Source organism: Podarcis filfolensis, assembly GCF_964270895.1.
Source record: "Podarcis filfolensis genome assembly, chromosome: 6".
Lineage (NCBI taxonomy): Eukaryota > Metazoa > Chordata > Lepidosauria > Squamata > Lacertidae > Podarcis > Podarcis filfolensis.
Genome location: NC_139609.1, coordinates 81,346,460 through 81,366,870, shown reverse-complemented (window position 1 = coordinate 81,366,870; position 20,411 = coordinate 81,346,460). Strand labels below are relative to the sequence as shown.

The window sequence follows — 20,411 nt, the reverse complement described above, 5'->3', positions numbered from 1 at the left end:
AGCCCCATCCCCAGGTAAAACCCAAATATTTTGAACTTCCCAAAGTGTAGGAGATGAAAAAAAAAAGATGAATTTTCTTGTAGTGCTCTCATTTGATGCAGAAAGTTCTGTAATCGTTGGAGAAGGATTGGGCATAGTGTGTATGTGAAACACTTTCTTAAACAAGTACTTCGTTGGCTCCCTGCAACATCAGTCACCTGGAATGGGATGGGGAGCACACATTTCTGTTCTCAACTCTTAATTGTAATTTGAGATGGGCAGGCAGAGCCCTACTTTGCCTACAGTTAGTGCAAAGCAATACTTGAACATTTCAGATAGTTGTGAATGAAATATGCACATCTCAGTGCTCTGGGCAGTGGCTTTGAGATATTTAAGATACAGTACTTTTAACTGGAATAGTTAAAAAGATTTGGATTGAAACTTGCAGTGTTTGTATGTCAGTTTGGTAAAAATCCTGGGTACAGCCTTGTTTTATGATGCAGGCTGCTGGTGGCAAAGTTTAGAGCAGTGTACATCTTTTTCTTGCACAAGGCTGTGGATGCAATTCTTTGTTTCTCCAGTTGAAGAATCTTCTGCATCGGAGCAGGGAAATACCTCTGCCTGAGACATTAAGAGTTATTACCCATTGTAGTGGGATGCATAGTCAAGCAGATCTGACTTGTAAAATGCAGCATTGTTTTATTCTTATTCGATGGATTGTAAATGGACATTAAGACCAAAGCAGAAAAAAATCAGTATCAGGTTTGAAGATCTGCTGTCAGGATGCAGTTACACTTACCTGGGGGACTCAGTAAGACTTGCATCTAAGTAAACATGAATAGGATTGTGCTACAATTCACTTGAAAGGCCAAAAATAGAAGTACAATAAACATTTTACTTGAACTGTGTATATGACAGAGCACCTGATTTTTTGCCAGTACACTCCAGCAAGTGAAGACATCCATCCCATTCAAAAGTTTATCATGAGGGTTGAAGGACCCTGGTGCAAAATAGGATATGATGTAGAGGGCTGCAATTAGTATGGGGTTTCGTGAAAATTGTGTGTTTTGTCTTAAAGTTATTCTGATAGTAGGCCACTACTGAATGCAACCTTATGCTTCCCTGAAGTAAGCCACTGTCAGTAAATAACTTTATATGGTCAGATCGGTGTAGTTATCAAATGATATTTGGTGTTTATATACTTTGCTTTTAGCTTCCATATCTGAATATAACCTATCGATATTTATTAAACAGAACAAGCTGCAAAATGGAATTGTATTGTGATTTCAAAATAATAAAACAAGTATTAAGCAGTATGAAAGTGTGATCATGTACTGTACACAGTTACTTGTTAGTCTTCTTGAATTTACTGGGATTTGCTCAGTCATGTGTCCAAGCCAGTGTGCTTGAATCCCTGAAGATTTGCAATGTATTTTAAAAGGGAGAAAGGCAGAGAGTATTGAAACTAATCAGCTATGTGTGAGTGAATGTCTTACACTTTAGCTTGTTCTGTTTTCTTTGTCTTTTTCAATAACCTGTTTACTGTCCATGTGCCTGTCTTCATCTGTTCCTATCCTGTTTGATTCTTAGTCTATATTTTTCTTTGTTGTTGTCACCACAGGGCATAAAAACACACAACAACTTTCGTTGGATCCAACTATCCATTCCATTATCCTGTTTGCATGAATGCTTGCTTATGGGTGCATTTTAAGAAACAGCCACAACTTGGTCCAAGAGGGGAATATACTGTATTATTGCTTGCTTGTTCTGGGGTGCATCCAAGCTTTTTTGCTGGAGAGTTTGAATCCTTTCTCTCTACAGTACTCCTCTCGTCACATACCCAGTTGCAGGAGTTCCTTGTTTGTTAAATAAGTTACCCCATGCAACTGGCTGAAGCACTCCCTAAGAGAAAATTTGCAACTCATGATCAGTTCAGACATCATGGGAAAATTGGTTTAACAAACCAGGAAGTGTCTTCTATAGCCAAGGGGTGGGGAGAGAAAGGAAGTGCCTGAGGTCATCAGTTATTCCTGCTTCAGTAAACCATAGTTTGGACCGGGAATTTTGCATCAGACCTAGCCAAGGCACTTGATAGCGTAAAGGCCAGGGATACACAGAGGAATGTGTACCATAACTCTTTCATTGTGATTTCCCCCTGGTTAGATTTCTGAAGTCAGCCATCTTGTAGCTCCCAAGTTACGTTGGTCATTACTATGCTGTGAAAAGTATGCCTACTTTTCTTAAGTTCACTGCAGCATTAGACACCCTTATTAGGTACCTTATAGTTTCTAGGTTTTGCATTTGTCCTTAGTACCCACAACTTAGCAGTAGGGAAATAACATACAGTGGTACCTCAGGTTAAGTACTTAATTTGTTCCGGAGGTCCGTTCTTAACCTGAAACTGTTCTTAACCTGAAGCACCACTTTAGCTAATGGGGCCTCCTGCTGCTGCCGCCACGCCGCCGGAGCACAATTTCTGTTTTCATCCTGAAGCAAAGTTCTTAACCCGAGGTACTATTTCTGGGTTAGCAGAGTCTGTAACCTGAAGCGTATGTAACCTGAGGTACCACTGTGCAATTGATGGTCTAACATTTAGGGTTTTCCTTCTGGCATTTCTACTCTAATTTTTCATATGAAATAGTGGCTCCATAATGCTTTGTTTTATTTTTCTTCTACTTGTTCTTACACCCTCTCTTCTGCTGCCATAAATCATTACAGTACTATACTAGGTACCATATGCCCTATTGATATACATAGGAACATTGATGTGTTCTGAATTGTTTCCGGTTCCTTTCTTGTTAGAAATACTGTGTTAGGATAAAGTGGCTTTAAGCAGGGATTACAGCCAAAATAAGTACTTTGTGTAAGACAGGTGTCCCAGTAGTTATTAGCCATTTATAGCTAAATGATAGCAAATATCAGGGGCAAATAGAGGATGGACATTGTTTTCAAGCCTTCTTGTACGTTTACAGAGATGTATGTCTTACCACTATCAGGAATAGAATACTGGAAATAGATAGCTCTTTAGTTTGGTCAGTAAGATACTAAAACATTTCCTTCATGGAAATGAATGAAAACCACCTTTAATTTCAACATTGGGCAAAAATTTGTTAGGAAAGCGTATTGAGTAGTATAGTAAAATGTTTACAACAATGGGTAGAATTCAGTGTTGCACTCTTCCAGTTGCTCTATGTGTCCAAGCATTTCAGCTTGTTAATTGGAATACTCTCCCTTCTTTCTCTGCCTGCTATTCTGAGGGTCCTCCCTTGAGCCAATTTTGGTGGGCATATGAGCAGGAAGCCCTGTTGCGCAAGCTGATGTTCTTGCACATGGCTTCTGCTGATGGGGCTAGTTAGGTGATTCTTGCCTATTTAAAAAAAATGGCACGCTACTTTTTGCATTTTGTCTTTATTACTATTTAGTAAAGCACCCAGACAGCTAATTATGAAAGTCTGAGCGTTCAACATAAAACTATGTAGGGCACAAACCAGCCAAAGGTAAGCAGTTTGAAGTTGTACATGTTTGGATTGGGAGTTCAGCATGCATTTCATAGAATCATAGAATTGTAGAGTTGGAAGGGACCCCCAAGGGTCATCTAGTCCAACCCTCTGCAATGCAGGGATCTTTTGCCAGTTCCATCCTATATACAGTTACCTGGAAGCTAAGCCCCACTAAGTGTATAGAATTGCAGCCTTAAGCTCATGCCTAACTGTCCTGTACAAAGTACTTACCTATGGCTAAATTGTTCTCTTGAGTATTTTACTTCTTTTACAGGGATTTCCACCCTGCTCTTGAACCCTAAATAGACTTTCAGAGCAGCCAACAATTAAAAACCAGTAATTTAAAGCAAGCATTTATTTAGCATGTCATGAGTGCCCAAAGCTATGTTTGTTAAATAATCCGTCACAGCAACCCTGAATTAACAGACTAGTACAGTGGTACCTCCAGTTGCGCACGGGATCTGTTCTGGAGCTCCCGTAGGATCCCGAGGAATTCACAACTGGAGGTGCCTGTTATGCACGTGGTGCGGTAAAGCACTTCTGCGCATGCGCACAGAGTGCTTCTGCGCATGCACGCGCAGCGAAACCCAGAAAAATACTTCCAGGTGTGCCACGTGCGTAGCCAAAAGGATACACAACCAGAGGTGTGTGTATCCCGAGGTACCACTGTATTGGACTGAAGTTGTAAGTATAGTGGTACCTCGGGTTAAGAACTTAATTCATTCCGGAGGTCCGTTCTTAACCTGAAACTGTTCTTAACCTGAGTTATCACTTTAGCTAATGGGGCCTCCTGCCGCCGCCGCTGCACAATTTCTGTTCTCATCCTGAAGCAAAGTTCTTAACCCAAGGTACTATTTCTGGGTTAGCGGAGTCTGTAACCTGAAGCCTCTGTAACCTGAGGTACCACTGTAGTGTGCCTTCAGCTGCCCAGAAAATTCATGGCTGAGATTGTAGTAAGCAGCCTGGGCTTTAGTTGTAGACAACAAGAGATTAATGATATGTTAGACTAGGGTGCACTGCAGTACACAAGTTCTTCACCTTATTGCAGTTCCTAAGCAGTGTGGCACACCCCCCCTCTAATGATGATGATGAGACCAGTAGCTTGCCTTGTTTTCTTAATGCAAAATCTCACAGAAGCCTAAGGCCCTCCAGTTGTTACTGGACTTCAGCTCCCATCAGTCCCAGCCAGCAGTCAGGGATGGTGGGAGTTGTAGTCCAAAATATCTGGACCAACACATGTTACCCATTCCTGCTGTAGGCAGATAGCAGAAAGTCTGTGTGGATGTCCCGTCCCCCCACCGCTTATGTCACAACTGTTTGAGATACCTATTTACCTTAGTATTTAATTTGCATCAATAGTTATCTTCATATCTGTTGTGTGTCCTTCAGTACAACCCCTGTGACACAAACAGTCACAGGTAGAGTTGACAGAAAGTGCTCATGGCGGTGTTTTCCCTTGGCTTGCACCCATGTATTTGTCTAAGCAAGTACATAATTGGTGAAGGTAAAGGACTGTTCATAGGGATGAAAAATGTGTCTTGTGACCTGATAACAAAGCTGCCTACATTTTGAAGATACTTTGCATGTTTTCCTCTTTACATGATGGGAAATACAAGGCTTTAATTTCCACAGCAATCAGTGTGATAGCTTCGTGAAAAGTAATACGTAATACAGATTGCTCTGCAGCTTAGTGCTTCATAAGGAAACAGTTAATTCCTTTTCTGTTAAGAAGTTAGGATGCATGCCCGCTAGATGGCGTGTCAGCTGCCAGTGGAAAATTCCAGAACTCGCCATGAGTGAGAAATGTATGTGAGTCAAAAGGATTCTGTTTGCTAGGCTGCAGAGCAGATGGGAAGACTAGACCAAAAAAGGAAGGTGGTCTTTGTAGGTTATGTCTGCCTTGAAGCCCTCATCAAAGTCCTTCCTTTTAACATGGCAATCAGGTGATGTATCAGCAATTGTCTAACCTGTGGATCACAAGTAAAATAACCTTGGTGCTGAACATACTTTAGTGCCTAAGCCAATAGGGTTTTCTGCGTTCCAAGAATCCTGAGCCCAGCCCATGCTTGAGTGTAAGCTTTCATCCTTCCATCCTCCTCTGTATTTAACTGGAAGGTTTTGTGAGAGTTGGGTAGTCACAGAAATTCCAAGGGAAGTGTTTAAATAAACTTGCAACTGGAATCCTCGGAGTTAGTGTAATTCCTCTTTAAAAGCGTATGCCAAATAACAGTTCACGTGTTTCTGTTTAAACGGCTTCCTAGCAGAGCAGTAACCCTGGGACATGAAGTAACCAGTAATGTCAAAGGCACAAAAAGACTAAACCCTCCAACATTAAGCGACAATTTGAAAATTGCAGTCTTTTGGCCTAAATGGCGCTTCCTTTACAAGCTTCATCTCTCTAGCAAACATGTGCTTGTCAATAAAAACTTTTGAAGAAATAGTGCTTCTACTCCGTAATTTCTTAGAAAACTTTCTAACTAGTGGTTGAGCACTCTATAAATAGAAGTGAAGCTTATTTTGCCTTGTCTTTCAAAATAAAAGCAAAGTTAAGTTTTATAGCTGAAACTAACTTCACTTTTACACAGTTATAAGGGTTTTGTTTATAGGTAATTCTAACTAATTTCACTGTGAATCCATATTTTCAGAAAATACATGTGCAGACAGAGGGAGAGGATTGCCCCCCCCCCACACAGTAGGACTGTAGCAAGTGCATCCTCCGTTTTGAAGTGATGTTTTTATGGTAATCAAATGCCTTTTCATGAAGCATGCAGTGTTGCCGAGTGAAATTGCTGAGTTTAAAAAGTAATTTAAACTTGTGGCAGGATGGTGGTGGCTTTTATCCGGACAGCTTCAAAGTAAAGTACTGGCTATTAGAATGAATTTCTGATCCAGATGGTCCTTTAAGGGGGTGCACCAGTGTCTCCTAAAATGTTACTGTTCCATAGTACAATGAGTGTCACACTCCTACATCAATATATTTCTTGTATGTAGAACCAGTGTAAGCAACTCAGATAAATAACCTAATCACCAAATTGCACCTTAAACCTATGTTACAGTTGCCACAAACGAATGTCTAGGCACCATTCTTTTTAAAAGTAATATTTTTATTACTACTACTACTATTCTACTATTTTCATTTCTATGCTGCTATATATATTAAAGAAAAGATCTCAGAGCGGTTTACAACACATTAAAGCATCAACTAAAACAATCCAGAATAAAAGAAATTCAAGCTTCAAGGAAAATATTTCAGATCCTTCTCTAAGTGGCATTTTGCTTTCCGCATATTTATTTACCTACTTAATTTATATAGCTGCCCCATAGCAAAAGTGCTTTAGGAAGCCAGTGTGGTGTAGTGGTTAGAGTGTTGGACTAGAACTTGGGAGATCAGTGTTCAAATTCCCACTGAGTCGGGAAGCTCACTGGGTGACCTTGGGCTAGTCACAGCCTCTTAAGCTACCTCACAAGGTCGTTTTAGGGATTAATTGAGGAGCAGGGTGAATTGTGTACTACTGAGAGGAAAAAGGTGGTATATAAATGCAGTGAATAATCTCTTCTGCTTACCTGCAGATGGAGATGTCAGTTGCCAACCTGGCTAATTTCCAACACTAGAACAGCTTACTGTGATTTGGGTTGGAGTAGCTGAAGGTGAAGGTTATATGGGGTTATGCTACATTTTCAGAGTGGCTTTAAAAATGTACAATATATGCTGTTGAACATTTTAAAATTATTGTTTCATAGACTGAATTTATTTTGGTCTGTGACTAATATCCGAAGAACCATGAATTGTTCCAGAAACCCAAAGTGGTTTTGGATGTTTATATCCAGCAGCAGCCCCTGTCCCCTGCAGTGTAACAAACCGCTTTTGCAACTGAGTGGATTTTCAGAAGTGGGTTGTGATGAGACAAAGGAGTAATCCGTTCAAAGAGAAAAAAATGAGTTGTTGGGGCACTAGTACAATTGTAGATAGTACAATTTGGATGCCTGGGCTTAAGAATTTTTTTCTGGATCCTGACCCATGCGTTTAAATTTCACCTATGGTATTAAAGCTACCATGCCGTAATCATATATGCTATAGTGCCTTGTGAACAAAACAGATTGACTTGAGTGGAGGAGCCTTGTAAGCAGATGACCTAAATCTAATCTCATGAACGGTCTTGGTTTGTTCGGTGCTTACATCAACAGCAGTGTTAAAAACTCGGGTAAATAAGCAAGGCACCAAATGACTCCTTAAACCAGGATTACAGTCACCAAAATGGAATGCCTAGTTGCCATTTTGGGGTCGGATGGTTTGAACGTTGTATTTTTCAATACAGCTTTTTGGTTCCTGAAATTCGTTTTGATTATGCAGATAAAATATCACAGATAGAATTCTACAGGATGTGTGTGTGGTTATTGTCTGAAAATAGGCAAGATCCAAGGATCTCTAGACATGCACCTCCAGATGTTGCCTGGGTATCTTCACTTGGTCACACGTGGCCAATAGCTAGGTGCAATATGTGCCTGGCAAATTTCGAATGCTGATCAACAGGCTTGATATACTCTATAGAAACTTTGTTATTTCAGAAGGAAAGTTAATGATCCCAGTTCAGTGAGTCACATAAACCTCTATTACCTTGAATGGTTCATGGAGCTAGTCCATGTAAGTTATACCGTATTTGCTTGTCTAGTGTGTTACCATTATCTGAAGCTATTCTGCTTCCTGAAACTTCTGTTGCCTGTTATGCCCGGAAACCTTTCCCAGAATGCCTTGTTTCCCTTACTTAATTCAAATCCCTGTTTCAAACTCATATTTTCATGATGGTATTGGAACAAAATAAGTGATCCCATGCCCTACTGTAACTAAGCCTAAGTCTCCAGAACTGATATTAGAATAAGTAACTGATGCAAGTTGCAGTAGAAGCAGATGCATAGCAGCGATCATTTCTGCATTCTTTTGTAGGAAAAAAAGTCATGAGGAGTACTTGTTGAATTAAGCATGCCGCAAGTCAGTAGAGTTGTTTAGCCATTAGCAAGTTCTGTAGACATTATCTACTCATAAGGTGTACAGATTTTGTTGTACAAATTTTGGATTGTGGTTTTCTTTAAGTTGATAATGTTCCTGCTACATAAATGTGCTACTGCATGTAGATATGCTAACAGTTCCAACTTCAGTCCTAAGCCCTTTTAATTGGAAATGTCCTCTTGTCCCCAAAAGAAAGGGGGAATCACTTGGTTGTCACCTCAGCACTAGAACTTACTTTAGGATGACCGTACTCCAACAGTTGTAAGATTTCTGTACTTTTAAAAGCTCTATGGAAATCAGACATTCTTCAACTTACATTGAAAGGACAAGAAAAACTGCACTAGTTTACCACAGCCTGCTTACTACTTACAGACAAAAGCCTGCTTATTTTAAAATATGACTGTACTTAGATGATGGTTTTATGAAATGTGTCCTTGTTGTGCTCCAGATACATCTTTATTTTGATTTTAATGACCAAGTATGTCATTATGTACAAAGTTGACTAACTTTTAGAAATATTGCAGGTCTATCCCTTCATTGCCTGGGACTGTCAACTGCATCACATAGAGAGTTATAGAAGACTTACTGGGATGGGATAGTGCATTCGGAAGCCCTATTTGTGAACTTGGGATGAAAGAGGAGGGCATGCACACAAGCCTGGCTAGAACATCCCTGCATGTGCTGGTTCCACTTCCGTCCTTTGCATGTTCAGCATGAAGATCTGAAGTGACAGTCTATCAAGTAAAGGCTTTCTGATTCCAGGGAGGATTCTAAGCATGCTTGCCCAGATGCACTTAGAATCCCCTTCAGACTTCGGTGCTGAATACAGAAAGCTCTGAAGTGGAACCAGTGTGTGCAAGGATATTAGGGGCAGGTTTTGTGTCCCTCTCCCCACTTTAAGCCCACAGCCATTATTCCCAAATGCCTGAATAGGATTATAGCCATCAACAAATTCTTCCTGTTGGTGCTTTCTCTCAAAGCATTGGGAATTAGTTAGCTATTAACTTAAGCATGCATAGGTTTAAGTGCTGTGAGCAGCAATGGAGAAAAGTAGAACTAAAGGCATGCTAATGTATAGAAAAAGTACAGTGGTACCTCTGGATGCAAACGGGAGCCATTCCGGAGCCCCGTTCACATCCTGAAGTGAATGTAAGATGCGCGTTCGCGGGTCGTGTTTCGCCGCTTCTGCGCGTGACGTAATTTTGAGCATCTGCACATGCGCGAGCGGCGAAAGCCGGAAGTAATGCGCTCCATTACTTCCGGATCGCCGCGGAGCGCAGCCTGAAAATATTCATCCCGAAGCTACTTCAACCTGTATACAAGTCAGTGTTTTGATGAAAATCTCATTTTTAAAAAAAAAATTATAGGTTGAGATGCTACCCTGCTATAAGTACTACTTTGGATTTTGCTTAAAATGTAGGCTAGTAATGAACAGACTGTGGCCTAAGACTGATAACATTCCAATTTATTGCATGCTTAAGTGTTCAGTATGCTTATAGATGAACTCCTTGGCTTAATTTTCAACGAAGTATTTTGCTGCATTGGCAGAGGTGGATTGGCTAGTGTGCTATGTTTTTGTTCCAAGTAGTTACTTCTTTTAATAGTGCCACTTTCTACTGTAGTATGCTTTTAGAACTAATTGTCACAACCATAACTCTAAGGCTTACCTCACTTTAATTTTATTTAACACTTGGTTTTGTTTAGGAGGATATGAACTTTCGCCTATGCCTGTGCTGTGACCTCACATAATAGGCGTAATACTCGCTGAAGTGGGAGGTTCGGTAAGGACAATGATTTTTTGGAAGCTTTTGCACAAAATGTCCTCAATAAGTCTGAAACCAAAGCACCATTAATTTTGTACATAAAATGTCCGAATTATGTGCCCTGAATAATGAAAAGAGACTTTTAAATGTTCCAAGAATTGGTACTGCACCCAAGTGGTGTGCAGATGAATGGTTACTTTGGGACACGGGTAGGCAACCTAAGGCCCATGGTCCACAAGTGGCCCCCGAGGGTCGTTTAATCGGCCCCCGAGCCGCCCCCAAACTGAGTCGCCCGCTTGGCAAATCCCCACGCACTGCACTAAACCGGTGCGGTGCGGGGACTTGCTTTTGCGGCGTCGGAAATCGCATGTGTGCAAACGCAGACGTTGGAAATTGCAGGCTCACACGCGCATGCAATCCGGCCCACAAAGGGATCTCCGCTGGAGTGAACCGGCCCCGGTGAGGTAAACCTTGCCGACCCCTTTTTTGGGACATGGGCTTTCATTGGCCATATGAAAAGCTGGCAGAGATAACTTGCTGGGAGCTAAGTAATGTGGTGCAAAGAAGAGAATTTCTGTTTCCAAAGGTGCTTGCACAAAACCAGAGGTAAAGGAGGGGTGCCACTGATGTTATATGAACTCAGGCACTGTATAAAAGATTATAACTACAAGCTACGTTCCTCTAGTTATCACCGTTGGTTTTTTAATTAAATAAAAAATATTTATTTTTCCAAATACAAAGCAACCTAGAGAGTTGTAAGTAAATGAAAAATGCAACCATCTCTGACCCCAGTGTACAAAACGTTGGAACAACAACAAAAAAAAGACCCACCCCAATCCTGGCAATACAATTAGGCAACAAATAGATAATGATAATACTGCTTGAAGCTGCTGAAGGTTAATCAGGGAAGCAATGAGATTAACAACCAAATTGTGAAGGAAATAATATGCAATATTAATAGGCCATGTTGCATTATAACTCCTGTCATGGTGACATAGTCTCAGTCAGTATTGTTTAACAATCCTTAAGGTTCCTTAGTTTTCAAGAAACATTGGTTTGAAATCTAGGCTGGTTTCACATATGTTGTTACTACCCTGAAATCGACAATGTATGTTGAAAGTGATATGACTGGCTGAAGTTAATTAAGCAGATTTGAAAACCTATTTAGCAGCATAGTAATACTTGAGTCACCTTTATAAATAAGCAGTGTTTGAAGCCCAGATGGTTGAGTGTCTCTGAATGAAGTTGCTCTTAAAGAAGTTGCCAAGTTAATGCATTTTAAACAGAGATGTAATTGCACCTGTTCGAAAGCTTAATTGAAATGTTTCCTAGTTTGAGTTCCATATTTATGAACGAATATAAATACCTTTGCTTTCTTTTAAACTAAAGAATTCATTTTTGCATCTTCATTCACACAGATATTATATTCCTTGTAATTAATCATTTCTCCAGAATACTATTGGCACCAATTTATAGGGGATGTTTTCAAGATGGAATTTGCAACAAACTTTACAACAAACAACGAAGTTAGAAGGAAGCAATGTGACAAAAGTATTCTTTTAGGCAATAGGCAAATAAATGGCCTTTTTCTCAAATAACTCCTGCTGCATATGCTAGAGCAGGGCATAGAATATTTATCTGTAATGACTTCTGGCGAGATACTGTTTTGCTTTTGTAGACTTTGGAAACCACAGTGGTACCTCGGGTTAAGAACTTAATTCGTTCTGGAGGTCCGTTCTTAACCTGAAACTGTTCTTAACCTGAGGTACCACTTTAGCTAATGGGGCCTCCCGCTGCTGCCGCCGCTGCACGATTTCTGTTCTCATCCTGAAGCAAAGTTCTTAACCCGAGGTACTATTTCTGGGTTAGTGGAGTCTGTAACCTGAAGCCTCTGTAACTAGAGGTACCGCTGTATTTTGTAGCACCCAAGCCACACAGTAATTAAATAGGGATGAAGTGTGTGGTAACTCAAGAAGAGGCTTGGAGAAGGGGTCTCTTAACCTCCCTTTTTATCAGCTGTTGCCCACTGATCTGCAGCAGCACTGGTATCTTATGGTTTTGGTCCTATTGAGTCCCAATATTTCTTGATAATTGGGGCTTGTAAACAAACATTTACCTGCAAGAGTTTATTTCCAGAAATGTAATCCCTTGCTGTTACAGGAATGTGTATATACGTGAGCAGCTAATGTAGTTCCTTGCCATGAGTTTGTTGTCCTGGGCAACAGTAACATGTGAATGAACTCTAACATTAGCTCTATCTTTGCATTTGTTCTTGTACATGTTCCTGGAATTGTGGGAAAGCAACTGCAGTGCTCCTGTAAGTAAGTGTGAATTGAATCCTGGTGGACTGCTTAAAATGGTATGACTAAAGGAAATAAAATGCAAGTAGGACTTGAGGCTGCTTCCTCTTCCTGCACCCCCAAGATTATTATTAGTGTCCCGTGGTGGTGCTGGGCTCAGGAGTGGAGGATGACATTGGAGTGGGTGCTGAAACCAGGGAACAGAGGTTGGAGAAGGCCTGTACTTAGCCTCTCCCAGGACTCCTATCTACCCTCTTCCCTCCTGGAAAGAGGAGCACAGCAATGGGAGGGCATTAGCCCACCGCTAAGGGGGAAGAACCAGTCTCGAGGGGGCGGTACAGCCTGGTTGACCAGGACCCAGAATTGCTCCTGTTACTGGGAACAGACACATCCTCCCAAATGCAGTGCTCCTCTGACTAGGCTTACCTAAACTATTATAATCTGAATTGGGGAACTGGAAAACTATCTGGTACTAGATCACTAAACATCTACTAAAGGTGTCAGTATGAAAAATAATTATCTCTTGTCTATCCTGAAACTGATAGGAGATTCAAGGTAGGCAAGAGATCATTCTTGTTCCAACTGCATAATTTGACAATGGCCACATCCCAGGAAATGGTTTCAGCTGGCTGGCTAAGCCAGTTGCGGGTAGGTGATGGGTCTCAAACCCTCAGTGAGTCAGGGATGTGCCCTGCATGCAAAGACAGGTTCTGACGAATTGAGCAGACAAGACCAATAGCGGGCCAAATGGTCAAGAAGGCGGTTTCAGCATGTGCTATAGAAGGAAGTGAGGGGCAGATAGGGTTTGTCAACCTTTATCAACGACTTGGATGATGGACTCAAGGGCACCCTGATCAAATTTGCAGATGACACCAAACTGGGAGGGGTGGCTAACACCCCAGAGGACAGGATCACACTTCAAAACGACCTTGACAGATTAGAGAACTGGGCCAAAACAAACAAGATGAATTTTAACAGGGAGAAATGTAAAGTATTGCACTTGGGCAAAAAAAAATGAGAGGCACAAATACAAGATGGGTGACACCTGGCTTGAGAGCACTACATGTGAAAAGGATCTAGGAGTCTTGGTTGACCACAAACTTGACATGAGCCAACAGTGTGACGCGGCAGCTAAAAAAGCCAATGCAATTCTGGGCTGCATCAATAGGAGTATAGCATCTAGATCAAGGGAAGTAATAGTGCCACTGTATTCTGCTCTGGTCAGACCTCACCTGGAGTACTGTGTCCAGTTCTGGGCACCACAGTTCAAGAAGGACATTGACAAACTGGAACGTGTCCAGAGGAGGGCAACCAAAATGGTCAAAGGCCTGGAAACGATGCCTTATGAGGAACGGCTAAGGGAGCTGGGCATGTTTAGCCTGGAGAAGAGGAGGTTAAGGGGTGATATGATAGCCATGTTCAAATATATAAAAGGATGTCACATAGAGGAGGGAGAAAGGTTGTTTTCTGCTGCTCCAGAGAAGCGGACATGGAGCAATGGATCCAAACTACAAGAAAGAAGATTCCACCTAAACATTAGGAAGAACTTCCGACAGTAAGAGCTGTTCGACAGTGGAATTTGCTGCCAAGGAGTGTGGTGGAGTCTCCTTCTTTGGAGGTCTTTAAGCAGAGGCTTGACAACCATATGTCAGGAGTGCTCTGATGGTGTTTCCTGCTTGGCAGGGGGTTGGACTCGATGGCCCTTGAGGTCTCTTCCAGCTCTATGATTCTATGATTCTACGATTCTATGAACCTGGGAAGGTAGCCCGTCTAGGAGAAGAAAAACCTCCACTGCCCTGTTGGTTATACTCATTTGTGAGAAAGGCTTCAGGAGTAAACCCCGAGAAACAATCCTGGCAGGCTGTGTGATTCTTCATTGGTTTGACTTCACCCCAGAAGCACATTCCATTGTGTCTTGAGACAGACAGATGCCAACAACAGGTACCAGTCGCCCCAGTTGAGATTATAGTAGTTCAGGTAAGACAAGCTGAATAAATGAATAAGGATGGGAAATACACTGTCATATATAATAAGAAAGTTGGGTAGGGTACTGAAGGATAAACAAAGGACAGGCTGAACATATGCCACCAAACTCTTGCTAATTAATAGTCAGAAAACTGAGCAAAAGCATCTGCTTTTGACATTTTGCTACCCATGCCTGTGAGCACTCTGATTAGAAAGGGTTGGGTGAAATTCTAGCCTTTGATTGGAAGCTAGAGTAGCCATTGAGTAAACTGTAGGTCCCCTCCTCACCTCCCTGGCAATTTCCTTATGTGGTAGTGTTTGCCTCTTTTGCAGCCTTTGAGACCAGGCTGTTTGGCTTTCTCAGAGAGCATTTTGAGCTCCAGATTGGTTCAGAATAACTCGCTTCAGACCAGGTCTGAATCACTGCGAATTGGCTCAATTAGGTTCAGAATTTGAGATTCATCCAATGTGGTCTTGCAGTCCCAGTTATTATGTCCCATTTGAGAAAACGTGGTTATTCTTGAAGAGTGAACCTCATTTTCCGTGCTGGTGTTTGTCTTTTAGTTTGTAGCTGTAATCTGGACTGAAACACATATTTATTAAATTGGAATAAACTGGAAAAGTTTATATTATAAAATGCAAGCTATGTGTCTGGTTTACTGTTTAATAAGTTGATTTCCAGAGGGGTAGCTACGATAGATGAGGTTTGTCTGCTTCTTTTAAGGTGTGGTGAAGTGCAGCACGCTGACAGGTTCTGCTTTACTAGAACAATTTTAGGTATCAATCTGTAATGAGATGATATGGCTATATTTAGGATTTAGAGCATTCTGGCCTTATTTATGCAGTTATGCTGTTCAGGTGTTTCTGGGTCCGCCTTTTGATGATACCAACTATTATGTATAAACTGATTTAACCTAGTTAAGAACTGAACTGCTTTTTATGTTGCTTTTCCATGGGAGGTTATTACAACATTTGTTTCCAGATAAACACAGGAAGTAGTGGAAGGAAAGCACTTGCTGTGATAAACTGTTCTTAACCAGCCAGCACAGTCTGCAATTCAGTGTTTCATGTTCTGACACCCACAGTCTAGTAGTTGTCTGTCGGCAGGAGCCGCAGACAGTTTCCCCCTAAGAAATTCAGTCCAATTAATAGTATTAGATTAAAGCTGCATACTTTCTAGTGCATGTTTTGTTGTGTCAGTTCATTCTTGCTTTTCTCTTAACAACTGTTTGTGGTTTCCTGTATCATAATGAACGTGGGAGGACAATGCCACTATCTTACCTCCATTAGCGTGGTCTAAATGTTGGGATGAAAAATTCCTGCCAATTTTATGGTGCAGAGAAATTCAAAGGGGAAATGGGATCAAGAAAGTAGAGACAAAGTCCCCCTGTTTTGTAATACTGAAGCGTGGCGTCACTCATTGAAACGGATAGAAGATTTAGGATACACAAGAGATAATTTTTCACACTGCATAATTTGACAGTTGAGTTGATTTGTAGCCATCTGATAACAGATAGTTTTCCAGTTGTCTCAGTCATGACTATAATAGTTGAAAAGTCCCTAGTCAGGCTGTTCTGACCTTATAGTCTCTGCTGTAGTTTTGAAGGTGAAATTATCCTGAGGAAGTCTTGCACTGAAGAAGTGAAATTCCCTAACCTCAGGGTGCATTTGTTTTGAATGCAAATTGGTCCTTTTAAAACCCCTATGTGCACATTGCAGCTTGGGTATGTTGCTTGAGTCACCTATGTACTTCAGTCTCTGAGGTCCAGTAATGAAATTTATTTATTTAGGGGTTTTTTTTATACTGCTTTTGAAGCTTGTTTACATAATAAATGGCAGCTTAAAACAATGTTCCAGTAAAGTTGTTTCAGAGTCTTCTCAAGGGATGGGCTTTCACATGCAGATTTTTCAGACTCACCAGATTGTCTACACAGATTCTGGCTGTCTTGGACAGCAGTCCTCTCAAGAAATACCCAATCCTACCCCAAGTCAAATTTGGAGACAGATCAGACAATTTGCAAGGGATTTCTCCTGCCACGCAGCTCTTTCTTCAGGTGGAAGAAACCTGTCACATTCTCCACACCCCAAAAAGATTGAAAAATGGGGGAAATGATTATGAAATAATTTCTTTTAAACTGGACAAAAAAATTAAGACTAGGTTTTCAAATACTTACTGCACCAAAATGTTTTCTAAAACTGTAACAGGAAGTCTTGTGTAAGATGATGTACAGTATCAGATTATTGCAATTTCTATCTATACAGTGAGGACAAATTGGTCCTGAAAAGCAAAGATGCATTTCTGCCTCTTGGAAGGCACTGCTATTGTCAGAAGAGAAGGAAGAAAGATTTAGTTTCTTCTTTGCTTGCGAACTTTCTCTTGTTGACATGGTGGATTTGCTTCTGTCTTCTTCTCTATGCATTGAAGGATTGAGAATGAGAGAAAGTACAGAACTACATAATTTTGTTTCCATATAATTCACGCTGCTGCAAATATGTTGGACCCAGGATTCAAAGGCAGAAATGTAAGTGACGATAACATTGCTTCTGCATTTGACTGGACTACAAAACACACAGCACGCTTAGGGCTTGATTTTGGGATGGTACTTTCAGATGTTGCAGAGTACAGAACATCTCCCGGTATTTGGCCAAGAAATGTAGTTTGGGATTCTGCCAAGCATACCACTCTTGCAGTATGGTGGCAAAGCCTTTTGTACAACACAGTCCCTGGTACCTCTTGCTTCTGCAGCAGGCGAAAGATGTGGGTGTGGAAATACACCAAATCAAGAAATAAACTGACGCAAACAGTAGAGGTCTGGTTCAATCTAGGGATTTTTAGAAGTCCATTGTAAATATGGTGATGAATATGAAGAAACAGAAAAGATAGTGATAGCTTTGAAAAGAGCCTGATTACATTTCATGTAATGTTTATTGAGTTTTGTTCCACCTTCCTTCCTTTTCTCACCTCTTTTTATGTCTGCTTGATACTCTGGGGGAATGGAGAAGACACAATAGTTTTCAGAATAAGTAATAATTTGTTTTACTCTACGCAAGTGATGGGATTGAGAATTAGGAGAAATCTGTTTTGCTTATGGGACGTGGGTGGCGCTGTGGGTTAAGCCACAGAGCCTAGGACTTGCCGATCAGAAGGTCAGCGGTTCGAATCCCCGCGATGGGGTGAGATCCCGTTCCTCAGTCCCTGCTCCTGCCAACCTAGCAGTTTGAAAGCACGTCAAAGTGCAAGTAGATAAATAGGTACCGCTCTGGCGGGAAGGTAAACAGCGTTTTCGTGCGCTGCTCTGGTTCACCAGAAGTGGCTTAGGTATGTTGGCCACATGACCCAGAAGCTGTACGCTGGCTCCCTTGGCCAATAAAGCAAGATGAGCGCCACAACCCCAGAGTCGGCCACGACTGGACCTAATGGTCAGTGGTACCTTTACCTTTATTTTGCTTATGCAAAGGAGTTTTTTGTTAAAAATATGTGCTCCTGAAATGAAGTTGAATAAATTTGGTTTCCCGTTCTTTTATATGCGGCTTGCTGTGGCAATTTCTGAAATACCTTAATCAAGCACTTAAATATTGCTCCTTTAACAGTTTGTAATGTTTCAGGTATAGTATAAACGCTTATAAAAAGAAAAAGTAATCCATATAGGGCCTTAACAACTTTGCTAAGCACTGCCATGCAACTTGTATATTTAGGCTGGTTCGTAAGTGATATAATGAAGCTACACTTTCATTTAAGATTTACAAGCTCACCCAGTCCAACTGACCATTGAACAGTTTTGGCTGTGGCTGGCTTTAGTCCAGCTCTTACCTAAGTAGGCAATAGTTGTTAATGTCTACATAAGGTCAGAAATCATTACTATGTAAACAGTTTAGCATATGATAGATTATTTTATCAAAGCGTCACTATGAAAATATTAACAACTTTGTATTTGTTGAAATTGGTTCTTTTTTTGCAGGCAATACCATTTATCTAATTGCACTACTATTGTGAGTATTACTAATGTAAGCAGAATGCCTACCAACAGGCAAAAGTAAATGACTTCTAATTACATATGTGCAATGCAATCCTATGCATGTTTGCTGTTAGCAAGAGCCAGTTGTTGTGTGATAAGAGTGTCAGACTTAGGACCTGGGAGAGTTTCAAATCCCCACTTAGCTATGAAGCTCATTATGTGATCTTGGACTAGTTACTGCTTCTCACCCTGGCCTACTTTACAAGGTTGTTGTGTGGATTAAATGAGGAGGGGGAGAACCATGCAATGCCACATTGAACTCCTTGGAGAAAAAAGTGGGATATAAAGACAAGAAACAAGCAAGACTTACTCCCAAGTGTATTTAGGATTTCATCCTCAAAGTTATGTACAGAATCAAATTACAAACAATATAAAACATTCAAAGACAAAAAGATGTTCAAACATTCAAAGACAAAAAGACAAAAACATTAGATGGAGGTCTGTTTGTTAGAGATTCCTGCATTGCCCGGGGGGGGGGGGGACGACCAGATGACCCTTGGAGGTACCTCCCAACTCTACAATTCTGTGATTCTAGGAAGGTACTAATTTCCACTCGTTGCTTCAACGTTTTCAAAATAATTGTCTCTCTGACCTCTCTTAATTAAAGACAGTATGTGGAATCCAGTTGGTGCCCTTGTACACATGGAAGGGCTTTTGGTTCAGTGGAGGCATCTATTAATGGAATATGTCAGGGCGCCTTCTGCCAAGTTTCCCTTGCCTGTGACTCCGCAGTGCCCACCGCCCCTGCAAATCAGCACCACAGAGTTGGGGGGAACCATCCAGAACATGTTGGGAGGTGGTATGGAGAGCAGCAGGGGAATGGGGGAAATCAGCAGAAATCTCCTGTGCTCTCCTGTTAGCTGGATCACCTCTGCTGGATCAAAAGCCTTTCTGTGAATGCAAGATTACAGATTGGATTCCTCCCAGTGGGAACTAATTGGACCTGGATAGTGCCAGAACAGCATTTTAAATAGGAATTGAATTGAAACTTTAGGTGGTTTCTTGAGAAATCATTTAGTATGTGGCCTTGTAGCTGTTATAACTACCCGTCTTAAAAACAGCTCCATTTTCCCTCGGTGTTGTGTGATGATTGTGTTTTAAAGCTTTTCTGACCAGGGGACTTCCGGGTTGGCGCCATCGCCGAATGGCGGACTCCCTCCGAGCTCCGGAGGGAGTCTGCTCGGCAGGGGCTGGGTTCTACCGCACCGGCGATGCGGGGACCCTTAGAAACCACGGCCACGGAGGCCGTGGACATGGAGACTCGGCTTGCACCGTTAGCGCCCTCCCGACTCGTGAAGGAGCCTTTTTAAAGGCTACGGATCGGGTGCCGGGGAGAAGCGTGGTGCCTTGAGTTCTCTGCTTCCCCTGCTGAGCGAAGCCGCATGCCATTCGGCGGAGAGCGCTGACTTCTTCCATTGAAAATTCGGACTTTTCAACAACAACCCGTGAGTAAATTTGGAAATCGGGTTCAAAAGGAGGAAAAAAAAAATTTTTTTTTCGAATTGGATACGAGCGGGGGGGATCCAAAAAGGAAGTCAGTCCCCTCTCTATTGTAAACTTTCCAAAACAAGGACGGGGAAACCAAGACCCAAAAAGGCTTGTATTGCTGATAAAAATCCAAAATTTCACGATGGGGAACTACAAGAACTGTGCTGGAGGAGGAACTGGAGAAGGGAAACGCAACCCCCCCCCCTGGGAACCGGGGTGACTGAAGAGAGAGCCTGGTGAAAGGAGTCGGAGATCTTGACAGCTGTCAAAATAGCTGTCAAAGTCGAAAAGCGGAGTGGATTTTATTATGAGAACTTGGCTGGTTAAATTTGATACAATTTGCTACAACTTGTTAAAATTTGGATACAAAATGGCGAATATGGATAACAAATTGA

The 20,411-nt window shown here is 41.5% G+C and overlaps 1 protein-coding gene and 1 long non-coding RNA gene across 15 annotated transcripts in view; one reads left to right on the top strand and one right to left on the bottom strand.

The window, feature by feature from the left end:
- The window catches only part of ADNP (activity dependent neuroprotector homeobox), a 312,543-nt gene that overhangs the window by 267,186 nt on the left and 24,946 nt on the right, over positions 1-20,411 (top strand). For 5 of the 14 annotated variants that reach the window (XM_083618379.1, XM_083618390.1, XM_083618388.1 and 2 more), the window contains one exon: positions 10,189-10,265. The exons of the other annotated variants lie outside the window; for them this stretch is intronic. The gene's annotated coding sequence lies outside the window, so the exon portion shown is untranslated. The remainder of the gene's footprint in view (positions 1-10,188; positions 10,266-20,411) is intronic. 14 annotated transcript variants of the gene reach the window in all.
- LOC310764888 lies at positions 10,946-18,914 on the bottom strand. Its single transcript, XR_014549324.1, has 2 exons — positions 14,301-18,914; positions 10,946-13,360 (listed from the first exon to the last, which is right to left on the bottom strand). It is a non-coding gene; the product is annotated as an uncharacterized lncRNA (long non-coding RNA).